The 16,564-nt window shown below is 36.6% G+C and overlaps 1 long non-coding RNA gene across 2 annotated transcripts; it reads right to left on the bottom strand.

The window, feature by feature from the left end:
* Positions 1-1,013: 1,013 nt before the first annotated feature.
* Positions 1,014-14,928, bottom strand: LOC120593540 (uncharacterized). 2 transcript variants are annotated; one of them, XR_005650392.1, is made up of 3 exons: positions 14,725-14,928; positions 14,539-14,612; positions 1,014-2,292 (listed from the first exon to the last, which is right to left on the bottom strand). It is a non-coding gene; the product is annotated as an uncharacterized LOC120593540 (long non-coding RNA). The 2 variants fall into 2 exon arrangements; XR_005650391.1 differs by lacking the exon at positions 1,014-2,292 and adding an exon at positions 10,602-12,064 and having other exon boundaries at positions 14,725-14,924.
* Positions 14,929-16,564: the final 1,636 nt, after the last annotated feature.

Genomic DNA, 16,564 nt, shown 5'->3' with positions numbered 1-16,564 from the left:
CAAACAGTAGGGAGGAAAAAAATTGAGTAAGAAAGCAAACAAACAAATCTCAAAACTGAAAAAGCAGGTGAGAAAAGAGAAAAATGGAACACAGAAAAGGCGGTGGTAGGAAACAGAAATAAAAAAGTAGGATCGTAGAAACAAGTCCAAATATATCACAATAAATGTAAACAGATTAAATTTGTCTACTAAAAGACAGAGATAACCAGGTTATCTTTTTAAAAAAGATCCAGCTATATGCCATTCCCAGATGATATAATTAAAACATAAGGGTATGAAAATGTTGAAAAGTTAAAGAATGGAAAATTATATGCTACATAAATCCTAACAAGAAGAAAAGCTTGTGTTGCTAAATTAATGAAAGATAAAATAGACTTCAAGGAAAAATGCATTATCAGGAATAGAGAGGGTCATTTCATATTTACCAGGAATATATAACAATTCTTAATTTGAATATTCCTAATAAAATATCCTCAAAATATACAAAATTTAAAAAAAAGAACTACAAGGAGAAATGGACAAATCCACCATCATAGTTGAATATTAACACAACTCTTACAATTATTGGTGTATCATAACCAAAATATTCAGTATATAGAAAATTTGCATAATATAATTTACAAACTTGATAACAGACATATGTAGAACTCTGTATTCAACAATTAGAGAACATACATTCTTATAAAGCATGTAAGAAAAGTTCAAAAATATTGATTACATAATAAGTCTAAATCAAATCTCAATAAATTTTAAAGACTTGTTATCACACAGATCACATACTCTCGCCATAATGCAACTAAGACAGATTTCAATAACAAAGAGATAAATTTAAAAATCCCCAAACATTTAGAAATTTATTTATTATCTATCTATCTATCTATCTATCTATCTATTTATTTTAGGCGAGGCAACCCTTGGTTGACCTCACACACTGCAAGGACCTCGTCAGCTTACAATCCCTTATTTTCTTTTTTTTTTTAATTTTTACGCCTACAGCACCTGGTCTTCCTAGGTGGTCTCCCATCCAAGTACTAACCAGGCCTGACCCTGCTTAGCTTAACATTTAGAAATTTGGAAACACATTTCTACATAACTCGCAGGTCAAAGAAGTAACCATGATGGAAAAGTTGAAGTACTCGGAATCGAACAGTAATGAAATACGACATGTCTGAACTCGTAGAAAAGCAGTATTTAGAGGGCAATTTATATCCTTAAATGCGCAAATCAAAAAACAAGGAAGGCTGCAAATTAATGAGCTTAGTATCCAATTTAAGAAATTAGAAAAAGAACAACAGAATAAATCCAAAAAATGTAGAAGGAAGGAGATCAAAAAATATAAGAGCAGAAATTAAAGAAATAGAAAATAAAGACACAATAGAGAGAAGCAACAAAGCCAAAAGTTGGTTCTTTGAAAAGACTAATAAAATAGACAAACCTCTGGCAAGATTGATCAAGAAAAAAAGTGAGAAGGCACAAATAACCAATATCATCAATGAAAAAGGAGACATAACTACAGGTTATATACAGCAGAGAATAAAAAAATAAGGGCAGTTAATGCCAATAAATTTGAGAACGCAGACAAAATAGACCAATTCCTAGAAAACTTTAACTTACCAAAACTGACTCAAGAAGAAAAAGAAATCCTGAATAGTCCTTTAACTACTAAAGGAATTGAAGTAGCAGTTAAAACTCTCCCTACCAAACAAACAAATGAACAAAAAATAAGAGGCAGAATTTTCCAGTTGATATGTGGATTACAAGTAGGTGAATGTAGAATCTAAGGCAATGGAGGCCCTAGGCAGGCCACCTCTCTCAATGGGCAGCCTCCTGTGGAGATCCTCAGAGGGTGGCCCTTAGTGAAACAGGGTCTGACAATCCCTCTGAAGTCCCTTCAGGTGGTGAGCACGAATGAGTAACATCCAGCACTCTGTTATTGCTCTGTGGGAAGTGTGCTAAGCAGGACCAAGGAGGAGCTCTATCATTTGTACAGTCTCTTCAGTAGTCAGCTTCTGTAGTCTTCTGCTCACTGAGGACAAGGGGCCTGTGGAGCTGCAGGAGGAGTCTGTGTTCCAGTTGCCAAGAAACACCACACACAGCCAAGTTGTGACTAGTTGGGGTGGGGTTGGGTGCGGGGAGGCCAAGCAGGGACTTCTGGAGAGTTTAGCTCCAGGTAGAAGCCCTGAAACTCTGTCTTCATGAATATCAGATACTTATATCCATTTGCAGCTGATGAGCCCTTTTAATGGTGTCCAAGCTAGCTGCAGGGTGATGGTTCTAACAGTGATGCATGTTCTGCAAATAAGAGCTTCATCATTATTTTGAAATAATATGAGAGTTCAAGTGGTTTGAAATCTAATCGCATTATCACAAGAAATTTTAACAATATATTTGTCAATGAAACAGAAAGAAAAGCTGCTGGCTATTATTTCAATTGTTAAACATTTCTGACGAATTTAAAAATTGGTTTTAAATACTTTATCAGCTACTTGTACACAGAAAGATTTTTGTTGATGGTGACTATTAAAATTTTGAAGAATATATCATTAAAGTCTTGATCAGAATTTGTGTGTAGCCATTTCAAACCTAAAACCTATTATAAAATTAACATGGAAGCAGATTTCAAGTTTCTTACTTAAAAATCTGAAAAGACTTTATTTAGAAGTTTAATATTAATTCAATATTAAAAAGGAAAACACCAGACCAAGAAGGTTTTACAGGAAAATTCTAACAAATAGATCATTCCAAAGTCACATAGTATCTTCTAGAATTTTGTAAAAGAAAGAACACTGACTCATTCTATGATACCAGCAGAACTTGAGGCCAAAAGCAAATAAGGACAGCATAAAAAAGGGAAAAAAAGACAAGTTTTACTCATGGACACAAACACAAAAATCCTAAACAAATATTAACAAACCGAACCTAGTACTGTATGAAAAGGAAAAGATCAGGACCAAATTGTATTTATAACAGACATGCAAAGGTGGTCTAACATGAGGATAATCTATGACGTTTACTACATTATTGAAGGGGAAAAAACCCATAATCATCGAAACAGAAAAGGTATTTGATAAAGAATGCAATACCCATTGATGATTTAAAAACAATAATAAAAACTTCTTAGCATAGAAAAACAACAGGGAACTTATTCTTAATAGGGAAAAGTTAATGGTGCTTCCTCTAAAGTGTCCAACAAGACAAGGATGCCCAATGCCATCTTTTCTATTCAACACAATACTGAAGGTCCTGGCCATCTCAGTAAGACCAGAAAAATAAATTTAAGGTGTAAAGATTGGAAAAGGAAAAAACGAAAGTCTTATTATTTATAGCTGATATGGCTGTCAACATAGAAAACACAAAAGAACATACAGACAACTTAAAAAGAACTGTGACTCCTTGAGAAATGGTCGATTCTAGGGTAAAATACAAGATGAGTAGGAAGCGTCTGGTAGTGCCAGCAAGTAAGAAAGTGCTCGAAACCAAAAGAGTGGGGGCATGTCAAAGGGAATCAGGAGCCAGTATGAAAGAGCCCCCAGTGGCCAGAGCTAGAGCTTGAGCAATAAGACAAATAACATAATATTGGATTTATAACTCAAAGTACTAAATAAATATGCATGAGTTCATACAGACATAAACAAGTAACTGAATAAATAAATACATAAATGTGTAAATAAGCAAATAAGGGAGAAGAAACAAATCTTTTTTACAGAAGAATTCCAAATAATATACGTAAATACACCCCCTTCCAGAGGTGGAGCTTAATTCCTCTCTCTCTCTCTTTGAGGATGGGTTAGATCATTCCAAAGAACGGAGAATGAAAAGGGAAAAACAGCGACTTTACAGTGGATAAATCTGGCAACCATCACCTTAACCAAGTGATAAAGGTAAACATCACCAGTGACATCATGGGGATATCACATACCCTTGATATGATGTGATGAAAAGGGCACTTCGACTCTGGTGTTTCTTCCAAAAACAACCCAAGTCTAATTATGAGGAAAACCAGACAGTTCCAAATTGAGAGACAGTCTACAGTACACCTCAAAAGTGTTAAGGTCACGAAAAACAAGGAAAGACTTGAGAAACTGTCATAGACCAGAGGGCACTAAAGAGACATGACAACTTAAATGCAATGCAGTATTCTGAATTGGATCCTGGAAGAGAAAGAGGACATTAGTGGGAAAACTGATAAATCCATATAGCCTGAAATTTAATTTACAGTAATATACCAATATTGCTTTCTTAGTTTTGACAAATATACCATGATGAGGAGTATACAGGAACTCTCTGAACTATCTCTTTATTTACTTTTCTATAACTATAAAATTATTCTAAAATGAAAAGTTTGATTAAAAATAATAAAAGTCTAGCAAGGTGAATGGCTATAATATCAATATTAAAAAATCAAATTCATTTTTATACCCCTGCAAAAGAGAAAAAAACACATTACATAATAAGATCTCATTTCTAATAGCAGTAAAAATCATAAATACCAAAGGATAAATCTAATACAAGATACGCGAGACCTTATTCAGAATATTGTAAAGCTGTACCAAAAGACATTCAAAAATTTATTTTAAATGAAAGGATATATCATATTCATAGCTAGGAAGACTCAATATAATAAAAATACCAATTCTTTTCAAACTGATCTATAGATTCATTGCAATTTCAATAATTTCGTAGAACATAACAAGCTGATTCTGAAATATGTTTGAAATAACAAAGGGCCAAGAATATATGATATTCCTGAAGAAGAATAAAATGAGAAGATTTTGCCCTATCAAATATTGAGATTATTTATGAAGCTAAAGTTATTAAGGTAGTATAGTACTCGTTCAGGGACACAAAAAATGGCCAATAGCAGAGATCCCAGAAACAGATCTATACGAATATGAAAATCTGATGTATGACAGAGGTGGCACTTCAGATCATTAGGCTATCCACATGGAAAAGAATAAAACTGGCTCCCTATGTTATACCTTCATACCACATAAAAATCTATACTAGTTACGTTAAGGACTTAAATGTGAAAGGTACATTTTTAAACTTTTATTAGAAGAAAATAAAGACTATCTTTAAGACCACAAGTTAGGGAAGACAACACAAAAAGTGCTATCTATAGGGAAAAGATTGACTTGTTCAACTCCATTAAAATTAGGAATTTCTACTTATACAAAGACACTATAAAGAAAAAAAAAATGCCACAAACTGAGGGAAAATATTCAACACATATAACTGACAAATGATGAGTAGCCAAATAATTAAATAACTCCTACAAATCAATATAAATGAGAAATATACCAATTAAAAAATGGGCAAAAGATATTAATAGTCATTTCACAGAAGAAGAAACATGTGTGGCCAATAAACATGAAAAGATGCTTAATCACATTAGTGACTGAAAAAATGCTAATTAAGTCCACAATGAGATATTACTTTACACTCACTAAATGACAAAAATTAAGTAGGACAATATCGAGTATTGATTAGGGTGTGGATCTCTCACAAAGTGCTGAAAGGTATAGAAATTGGTACCACAAGTTTAAAATACATTTTGGCAGAACCCTGTCAAGCTGAATGTTAACAAGTATTGTTAACCAACAATTCCATTCCTAGGTATATATGTTAGAAAATGGGTGCGAATGTGGATTAGGAGACATGTACAAGAATGTTCATAAGAGCAAAGTGCTAGAAATGACCCAAATGTCCATCAAAAGATAAATGGATGAACAATTTGTTTTACCATCACCCAATGAAATATTACACAGCATTGAGAATGAGCAAGCTATAGCTACATGTAAAACATAGGTAAATTTTGGACACACAATAATAAGTGAAAAAAAAGTAAGTCACAGAAGACCACACATAGTATGATACCATTTTCTACTAAGCTCACAATCAAGCCAAATGAACAATAATTGGTTAAGCATCCCTACAAATATGGAAAAAATATATATCAAAACAGCAAGGGAATGTTACACATAAGACTTAGAATAGTGGTAATTTCTGGCAGGCGGTGTGGAGAATGGGAAAGAAAATGACACAGGGATAGATGCTATTACTGTTGTTCTTGGTTAAGGCTGTGATTTCTTGTTTGTTTGTTTTTTTCATTATATTATTGTCTTTATAACTATTGTATGTAATGTATATATTATTTTATTATATATCTAATATATTTTATATGAACAAACAGAGAATAAGAGAAGATTAGGAAGAAGTAAAGAATGACAACTCTTTTGGAAAGCTTTGCTGTTAGGGGAATAGAGAAATTAAGCCATAGTTGCAAGGGGATATGGGATGAAGAAAGTTTTATATTTTTTTAAAGATGAGAGCAATAGGAGATCAATGGAATGGCAGAGTGAGGACTTTGGTGAACTAGCTATCCCACTAAAACAATGAAACTATGGGCAAACCAACCAAAGTCAATCATCTCAAAACTCGCAATTAAGCAAAGGCTTAGAAGAAATGAAAATCATCTATCCAAGTGAAAATACTGAATTTTGGTAAGACAGTAGATTTTGTGGCATTTTAATTAGTAGCTATCCCTATCCCCTTTCCCTCTTTAACTCAGTGGCTCAGTAGCCAAAAGCTGACTAAATTCCAGACAACAGAGAGATCTGACTGCTTTGGTTGGGAATTTAAAAGGAAATCCTGGAGAATGAGACAACTATAGGAACTTTGAAAAGCTCTGACATATTCCTAGGGATCTAAAGGGCTGTGCATATATGGCTATGTGCATACCCAAGAAAGAAATGAAAAGGAGAGGGCCCAAGTCACTCACATGTGGCTGATTGTGAGGCCCTATGCAAGCAAAAGTGAAAGCTAAGGCTGCCTTGTAAACAGGCTGAAGTGTGAAGGCATGCCTTCTCACACAGATTTTGGCAAAGGGTGGAAGACATGTAAGACAAGATCTTTAAGGAAATATATTTGACTGATCACTGGCTGACCACCAAATTATAGTTACCAGGTGTGACCCCCCTAGGAATCTAGACTTAAAAATAAAAACAGGAACTTTACAAAAAAAAAAAAGCAGGAGAACTTGTAAATAGCAGCAGGGCACAGGGAATATAGAATTCAAAGAACTAGTTGAGAAAAGTTGCTAAACAAACAGCAAAAAGAAAAATAACAATAACGACACCTACATACACACACACACACAACCCAGAACAACAAATCTTGAGGGTGGAAGAGTCTGATACTAGAATTGTTAGAGTATCTAAAATGCCCAGTTTTTGACAAAAAGTTATGAGACATGCAAAGAAACAGTAAATTATGTTACATATAAAGGAGAAAAAAGCAGCCAAAAGAACATGTCCCTGAGGTGGCCAATGTTTGGGACTTAACGGACAAGGACTTTAAATTAGCTATTATAAATATTTTCAAAGAACTAAAAGAAACCATACTAAAGAATTAAAGGAAAGTGTGAGAAAATATCTCACAGATAGAGAAGAAAAAGAATCAAATAGAAAATGTGGTGTTGAAAAGGATAACAAAATGAAAAATACACTTAGAGGGGCTCAACAACAGATTTGAGCTGGCAGAGGAGAGAAAAGATAAAGCTGATGATAGGTCAATAGAGATTATCCATTCTGTAAAGCAAAAAGTAAAAAGAATGAAGAAAAAGAAACAGAGCCTCACAGACTTGTGGGACTCCATCCAGTTTACCAACATATGCATAACAGAAGTCTCAGAAGGACAAGAGGAAGAGAAAGGGGTCAAAACATCGCAAATTTAATAAAAAAATATTAATCTATACATTCAAGAAGCTCAAGTAGAATAAATTCAAAGAGATCCACATCTAGATACACAGTGAAACTGACAAAAGTCAAAGACAAAATGAAAATCTAGAATGCAGCAAGAGAAAAGTGAATTATGCATGTAAGAGATCCTCAATAACATTAACAGTTGTTTCTCATCAGAAACCATAGAGGCTAGAAGACAATGTGATAACATCTTCAAAATGTTGAAAGAACAAGACCGTCAATGGATAATTCCATATCTAGCTAAACTGTTCTTCAAACATGAAAGAGAAGATAAAGAAAAACTGAAAGATTTTGTTGCAAGCAGACTGATCCTACAAGAAACACTAATTTCAGACTGAAATTAAAGGGCACTATATAGTAACTTGAAGGTAAACTATGTAGCTATTATGAAATAACGTATTTTTGTCTGTAACACTTTTATTTTCCTATCTGTTGTAAAAGACAATTGCATAAAGCAATAATAATAAAACTGTGGGTTTATAATGTATAAAGAAGTAACTTGTATGATAATACTACTACGAAGGAGGGGAGAGGGAACAGAGGTATACTGGAGCAAAGTTTTTATATAACATTGAAAGGTAGAATTAATCCAAAGTAGATTATATCAAGTTAAGGTGTTAACTGTTATTCCCAGGGCAATCACTAAGAACTTAACTCAAAAATATATATAGTTAATAAGGAAATTAAAAGTTTATAGTAGAAAATATCTACTTAACACACAAAAAAAGAGGAATTAAAGAACAAAGGAATAGAAAAGACGTAAGACATACACAAGGCAAATATCAATCCTTCATAAATTCTTCCAAAAAATAGAGGAAAAAACACTTCCCAATTCTATACAGCCATTATTACCCTAATACCTAAACCAGACAAAGTCATCACAAGAATAAATACAGACCAATACCCCTCATGAATATAGATGTAAAAATCCTCAACAAAATACTAGCAAATCAAGTCCAGCAACATATAAGAAGTATTATATAACATGATTAATTAGGATTTATCTCAGGAATGCAATGTTATCACTTGAAAATTAATCAATGTAATATACCACATTAATAGAATAAAGCGTAAACTCCACATGATCATCTCAATAGGTGCAGAAAAAGCATTTGACAAAATTCAACATCCATTCATGGCAAAACACTCAGAGAACTAGGAGTAGAAGGAAACTTCCTCAATTTGATAAAAGGTATCTATGTAGAACCCACAGCTAACATTATATTTAATGAAAAAAGACTCAATAATTTCCCCTTAAGATCAGGAACAAGACAAGGATGTCTGTTGTCATTATCGAAGTCAAAGAATGGTAATGGAAGTGTTCAGCCAGGGTGTAATGAGTCAAAGAAAAAAAAAGCATCCAGATTGGAAAGGAAAAGTAAAACGATCTCTATATACAGATGATATGATCTAGTATACATAAAATCCTAAAGAATCCACTAAAAAGCTATTTGAATTAATAAACAAGTTCGATAATGTGGAAGGATAGGAGATCAATACACAAAAACCAATTGTACTTTTACACATTAAAAATGAACAATCAGCAAGAGAAGTTAAGAAAAATAATCCCATTTATAATAGCAGCAAAAAGAATGAAATACCTAGGAATCAATTTAACAAAAGAAGTGCAAGACTTGTACACTGAAAACTACAAAACACTTATGAAAGAAATTAAAGATGATCTAAATGGAAAGACTTGTCATGTTCATGGATAGGAAGCCTTAATATTGTTAAATGGCAATAATTCTCAAATTGATATATAGATTCAACACAATCCCTATAAAAATTCCAGCTGATATTCTGGATCAGCAGAAACTGACGAGCTGATCCTAAAATTCATATGGAAATGTAAAGGACTCAGGAAAGCCAAAACGATCTTGGAAAAGAACAAAGAAGACTCTCATTTCTTGATTTCTAAAGTTACTACACAGCTACAATAATCAAGACAGTGTAGTATGGCATATTGACAGACAAATAAATCAATGAAATAGAATCGAGAGTCTAGAATTTAACCTTTACATTTATGAATTACGGTCAAATGATTTTTTACAAGGTTGCCAAGACAATTCAATAGGGGAAAGAATACTCTCTTTAAGAAAAGGTGCTAGGACAACTAGATACTCACATGCAGAAGAATGAAATTTGGACCCCCTACCTCATGCCACATACAAAAATTAATTGAAAATGGATAATCAGCCTAAATGTAAGAACTAAAACCATACAATTCCTGGAAGAAAACATAGGAATAAAGTTTTGTAATCTTGGGTTACATAGTGGTTTCTTGGATATGACATGAAAAACTCAAGTAACAGAAGAAAAAATTGATAAATTTGACATCATCAAATTTAAAAACTTTTGTGAATCAAAGACCACCACCAAAAAAGTGAAAAGACAACCCACGGAATAGGAGAAAAGATTTGTAAATTATATATCTGATGAGAGACTTGTATCCAAAGTATATAAAGAATGAATAATTTCAATAAGAGAATGAATAATTTTATTTTAAAAGGGCTAAGGATTTGAATAGACATTTCTCCAAAGAAGATATACAAATAGCCAAAGACATGAAAAGATGTTCAACATCATTAGTTATTAGAGAAATGCGAATAAAAACCACAATGAGATACCACTTTATACTCAACAGGATAGCTATAATCAAAAAGACAAACAGCAAAAAGTGTTGGTGAGGGTATGAAGGAACTGGAACCCTCATACATTGCTGATGGGAAATGTAAAATGGTGAGGCCACTTTTGCAAATAGTTTGGTAGTTCCTCAAAAAGTTAAACATAGAGTCACCACATGACCAAGCAATCCCACTCCTAGGTATCTACCTAGGAGAAAAGAAAACATATATACATCCACACAAAAACTTGTACACAAATGTTCAGAGCAACATTATTTATATAGTTAAACATGAAAAGAACTGAAATGTCCATCAGCCGACAAATGGATAAATAAAATGTGGTATACACATACAACAGATTATCTGGCAATAAAAGGGAGTGCTACATGCAACAACATAGATGAACCTCAACATTATGCTAAGTGAAAAAAGCTACTCATAGAGACCAACGTGTTGTATGATCCCAATTACCTGAAATGTCTAGGCTAGACAAATCAATAGAGATAGAAAGCAGATTAGTGGTTGCCTAGGACTTGGGGGAGGGGAGTTATGGGGAGTAACTGCTAATGAGTATGAGGCTTCTTTTGGGTGGGATACAAATGTTCTAAAATTGATTGTGGTAATGGTTGCACAATTCTGTTAAGATACCAAAAACCCTTTAAAGGATGAATTTTATGGTATGTGAAATATATCTCAATAAAGGTGCAACAAAAGATTTAACCAGGGCCCGGGGTTTACCTGGTAAGTGTGCTGAAGTGACAGAGGCCAAGGCAAGTGAGGATGTATGCAAGGGAAGGACTATAGTGATGGACCATGGAATCTAAGCTGATTAAAGGAAGGACACGGGAACATGGAGTAAGTAAAGAGTAGTGAAAAATGCTGAAGGTTTGCTGGAGTTGGGGAGCTAGAGGGAAAGAGCCAGAAAGATTAGAGGTACTGGATGGATAGCAGGACGCCTGAAACTGAGATCATGGAGGCAATGATATTACAGGTACTGATAAGAAGGGTACCACTATCAGAGTAGGTGGCTGAGGTGGGTTTGAAAGGTATTGTAGGAGAGCAGATCACAGAAATGAGAGACAAGAACACCGCAAGGGTCATCTATGAGGGTATTAAAATCACTAAGAAGTAGGACTGGGGCAGTGTTATAGAAAGTGACTAGTAGCTAAATTCTTCTAGGAATGAGGTGTGACAGGGGCAGGTATGTGTGTATGTTTGTACCTGACTCTAACACAGATGGGTGGGTGATAGTATACTTTGATGATCTGAGATTTAAAACAAGATGTTTGATATTTACATAATCTTAAAGAATCACTCCACAAATTACTAATTGATTATAAAGGAAAAAAGAGTAACTGTAGTGGAGAAACCTGGTAGACACCACCTTAAACAAATAGTCAGTGAATAAAACCAGTATTGGGACAAAATGACATTACGAGCCTCCTGATACAAAGCACTGAAGATATGTCTCTTCTGTGGTATTCTTGCCCCAATTCCATAACTTTACTATAATCACAAGAAACATCAGACAAACTCACATTCTATAAAATAACGGGCTGGGGCTCTTCAAAAGTATCAAAGCCATGAAAGACAAAGAAGGACTAAGGAACTGTCCCAGATTGAAAGAGCCTAAGGAGACATGGCAACCAAATGCAATGTGGGATCCTGAAGTCAATCCTAGAAGAGAAACATATTAGTGAAAAAACTGATGAAATCTGAATAAGTTCTGTATTTTTGTTAATAGTACTGTGCCAATGTTAATTTCCTAATTTTGATAACTGCACCATAGTTGTATAATTTCTTAACATTTGGGGAATCTGAGTGAATTATATATGGGAATTCTTTGTACTATTTTTACAACTTTTTAAAATAAAATTATTTTAAAATGAAAATAATTCTAATAAAGGTTGTTTAGGGAGGGAGAGAAGACGTCTGGGAAGGGCAATTAGAGTGAGGACAACTACCCTCATCTCCTGGCCTCCTGGTAAGAGCGGTATGAGGGGGCTGCTGGGGGAGCAGAATGCTCGGAGGAAAGCAAGATTTCTATTCAAGCAGTGGTTCTCAATAGCAGGTTGGACAGACAAGAGGTGCCTGGGGGCATTTTTGATTGTTACAATAATTGGAGATCACTGGTGACATTTAGAGAGCATGGACCAGGGATGTTTAGCTGCACAAGACAGCTCCACGCAGCAAGACAGCACCACACATCTGATAGAATTTTAGAATGTCCCACCAGACAATCATGTAGGTGAAAAATCTGTTCATTCATTCATTCATTCATTCATTCATTCAACAAACATTTACTGAGCCTACAATGTGGCAAGCACTGTTTTAGGTAATAGAGATGCATCAGAGCACAAAAAAGACGAAAACAACTACCCTTCTAGAGCTTACAATCGAGTGGAAGAGTCAGACAACAAACATAATAAAGATGTGAATTACATATTATGTGAGAGTGATAAGCACTATGGAAAAAAAAAGAGCAGGGTATATGCTGGGGAGAGCTGCAATTTTAAACAGGACGGTCTGTCTAGGTAGGCCTCATTGAGAAAGTGACATCTGAGTACAGCCCTGAAGGAAGTAAAGGCATGAGCCTTGTGGGAGAAAAGCATTCCAGGTACAGGGGATGGCCCAGTACAAACCCCTGAGGTGGAAGGGTGCCTAGTATATTAAAGTAGCATAAAGGAGGCCAGGATGGGTGACATAGAAGCAGCAAGTGGGAGAGTGGTAGGAGATAAGGTGAGAGAGGTTATGGGGGCCAGAACATAGATTTTAATAAACAGTGACTTTTCTAGAAATTCAATAACTACATAACTTCAGGAAGACTGCACTTTGTTTTGTTTAGAACTTTATGAAGAATTGTTCATTTTCTAAGAAAACTGCATCACCTTACCCGTGGTTTCTGGGTCACCAATCAACACATGTGTAGCTGTCATAGTCTCAGGTTCGAGTATCAGACCATTTCATTATGTCTTCTAGTGGAATTATATCCCAGCCTTTACATATTAAAATGCATATTGTTTTATTATAAATTACTCTTCCTTTATCTGTCCCTTATATTACAATTAGGACATCGTATTGGTTTGGGGGGAATTATGTGTGTAGAGAGATTCTATTATCTATGCACTTCATTTCAGAATAGTGAAAGGGGCGTTTCAAAATATACATTAGAAAGATGGAGCATTGGGTCCAATAGGTATGAGAACCATTAAGGCAAGGCAAGAAAACAAAGAGACTATTCAGAAGCCAGGGTGAGAATGGAGGGGACTGAAGGTGAGTTCCAGAAGGCCTGGTCAAAGGATTTCAGAAGGGCTGTATGGGGATGTAACTTGGAGACCCTCGGTCTTCATGTGGTGACTAACATGGTATAATATAAAGGGCCTGATCCACTTTTTCATCTAAGTTGCTCTCCACCCTGGGGATCTTTAACAGTTTAACACAGTAGGCTGGGGAATAAAGAGGGTTCTTTCCTCAGTAAGGCCAGAAGCAGCCCAAGTCCAGGCTCCATTTTTTACCCACAGAAAGTTCAGAGCCCAAGGCTAAGCTCATAGGTGCTCTCAGGCCAAGCATTGCTATAAACAATACATCTCTCACCTATTTAGGGATGGGAAAGAGACATGTAGAAAGAGGTAAAACAGTAACAGAGAAAGAAGCATTCGGAAAGTAGAACCAATGGGGGAAGGTCAGAGACAGACAGGAGAAAACAAAGACAAAGACCGAGAGAGATAATATTCTTTTCAATCACGACTGTCACTTATTTGATACTTTCTAGGGGCCAAGCGCTGGGCAAAACGATGCATATGTATTGTCTCAGGTGGAGACCCCATTTGACAGATCAGGAAACAGGCTCAGATGGGTGAAGTAGATGACTCAAGGCCTCACGGCTAGTTTTAACTGGTAGGATCAGGATTCAGCCTTCTAGGTCTGTGTTGTCTAGTATGTATGTCTCAGGGAGTGAAACAGAAAGAGGCAGACAGAAAGATGGAGATAGGGAGACGGAAAGGCGGGGCAGAGAGAGATGAAGACTTACAGACGTACACGCAGACGATCACGTGAGCTGGAGACCTGCACGGAAACGTTTTCCAAAAGACTAGGGGGAAGGGGGTGGCGCGGAGGGCGGGAATGGGAGGTAGTCTTCGCAGGGTACTCACCTGGTCGCAGCGTGGGGCTGCAGGGGCACTCGCTCTCCCTCTGCTACCCGCAAGATCCTCTGCAACCCGCTGACCTACGGTTGAGAGGCTGCCCAGTTAAGAGCTCGCTCAGACCCCACCCCTTACGCGCTCCTGCCCGGCCTCTTTCCCCTGCGCCCCCCGACCCTGGTCTTTACAGCGTCTCACCGGACACCTCCCGCCATTCACGCCGCACGCAAGCAGATTGCAGGGGATGTCAGCTGGATCTCACGAATACCCTGGACGCGTCCCTCCCGCCCGCTGGAGCGCGAGTTGGGTCGCAAGCTCCATCGCCACGTAAGGCTCCCGGGCTCCCATTGGAGGAGTGCCCTCCTGCCTTCCCTGGGATTGGCTGGAGATAGAAAGGTCTTATTTTAAGCCCCTAGGCCTGAATCCAGGCGGAAGAAAACTCCGCCCCTTCAGGGGCCTTTGATTGGCTGACGAGCCAAGCCCACCCTTTAATAGGATTGGCCAAGAGAGGTGGGGTCGTCATTCCCTTTGCCAGTTTATTCCATAGGGCTTCGGGAGGTTAGCTGGGAATACGCAGGCGCGAATCCCAAAGTGGGGCTTGGCGGAAATTAGTGAACGATGAAAGATCCCGGCTTCTTGATGTCATACTCTCCGTATGCTACATTGTGTAAGCCACCGCCCCGCTAAGAGACACGACTCTGCCCCCAATTTCCCATAGCTCTACCCTCCTTGCAGGGATTTCTGAGCCAGGTTTATTTCGCTCAAACTGAGTGTAGTTCCTAATTTCATCCATGGAGGACGAGGGGGACCAGGCCAGTCACCCAACAGCACCTGCTACTTATTGACTAAGACATTGGTCAAGTGATAACCTCACTAGGGGCCTCAGTTTAACTATCTGTGAAATGGGAAGACAATTTTAAAATCTTGCCTGACACTATCGTTATGACGATTAAATGAGAGAACGTAAATTAATTGCCTGGAATATTAATAGTTAAGGTCTCCCATCTCAATTCTTGCCTTTCTCATTTTTCAGACTGAGGAAACTATGGCCCAGAGAGGCAAACTGGTTGGCTTGAGGTTACACAGCAATAAGACCCAGAATAAAACCCAGGCTTCTGTCTTCAAAACAAAAATTGTTTAAGAAGGAAGGAGAGAAAGCAAGGACCTTCCTATTACCAGGGATTCTTAATTTGGGAATAGGATTTAGAGAGGTCCATGAGTTTGCATGGGAAAAATAATTATATCTTTTTTTCACTCTCCACCAGTTGAAATTAAGCATTTTTTTTTTCAGTAAAGAAAGTAAGTAACCATAGTATTAGTAGTACCTGGGACACTGCCACCAATAGAAATCACAGAGATTTTCATATCACATTAAAGATGTTGCAGATCTTTTGAAATATCATGTAATGCCATCTCTTTTAAAATCATGATAGTCATTAGACCCTCCACTGGATCTTATGATTTAATGAATTAATGAGGAGCACATATATTACTATAGCACATACTTGCTTTTTTCATATTTTAATAATTATATTTCAATATAATTAGTTAATTTTGTAACCAATGATATTTTATTTTATGTATTTAAAAGATATTGTCTTCTGAGAAAAGGCCTATTAGCCTCACCATATCACTAAAAAGGTCTGTGTCATAAAAAGTGTTAAGAACACTTGTCTTAAACTCTGGGTTCCAGGAGGACAAAAGACTTGACCTGTCATGTTTCTTTGTTGTATCTCTATCACCCAGTGTAATATCAATCATACAGTAGGTGTTCAATAAGTTTACTGAATGAGTGATAGGATTCCTCCCTAACTTATCCTCTGCACCCCCCAACTGAGGGAGGTAGTGCTAGCTTTTTTGGTGACCTAAGAAGGAGGGATATTCTTAAATCTAGTTTTGTCCCTGCCAATCTTCTTTGGGTCATAGAAGTGGGTGGCATTTTAAAGGTCTGGCTCCAGGAGATTCTGGGAACCTCATCCCCAGGATCAAGGCCCTCTGCTGCAAAGGAGTGGGGTGAGCTGTGAAGGACACAAAGACA

The sequence above is a fragment of the Pteropus medius genome, unplaced genomic scaffold (genome assembly GCF_902729225.1).
Source record: "Pteropus medius unplaced genomic scaffold, Ma_sr-lr_union100, whole genome shotgun sequence".
Taxonomy (NCBI): domain Eukaryota; kingdom Metazoa; phylum Chordata; class Mammalia; order Chiroptera; family Pteropodidae; genus Pteropus; species Pteropus medius.
This window is presented reverse-complemented; position numbering and strand designations above follow the sequence as displayed.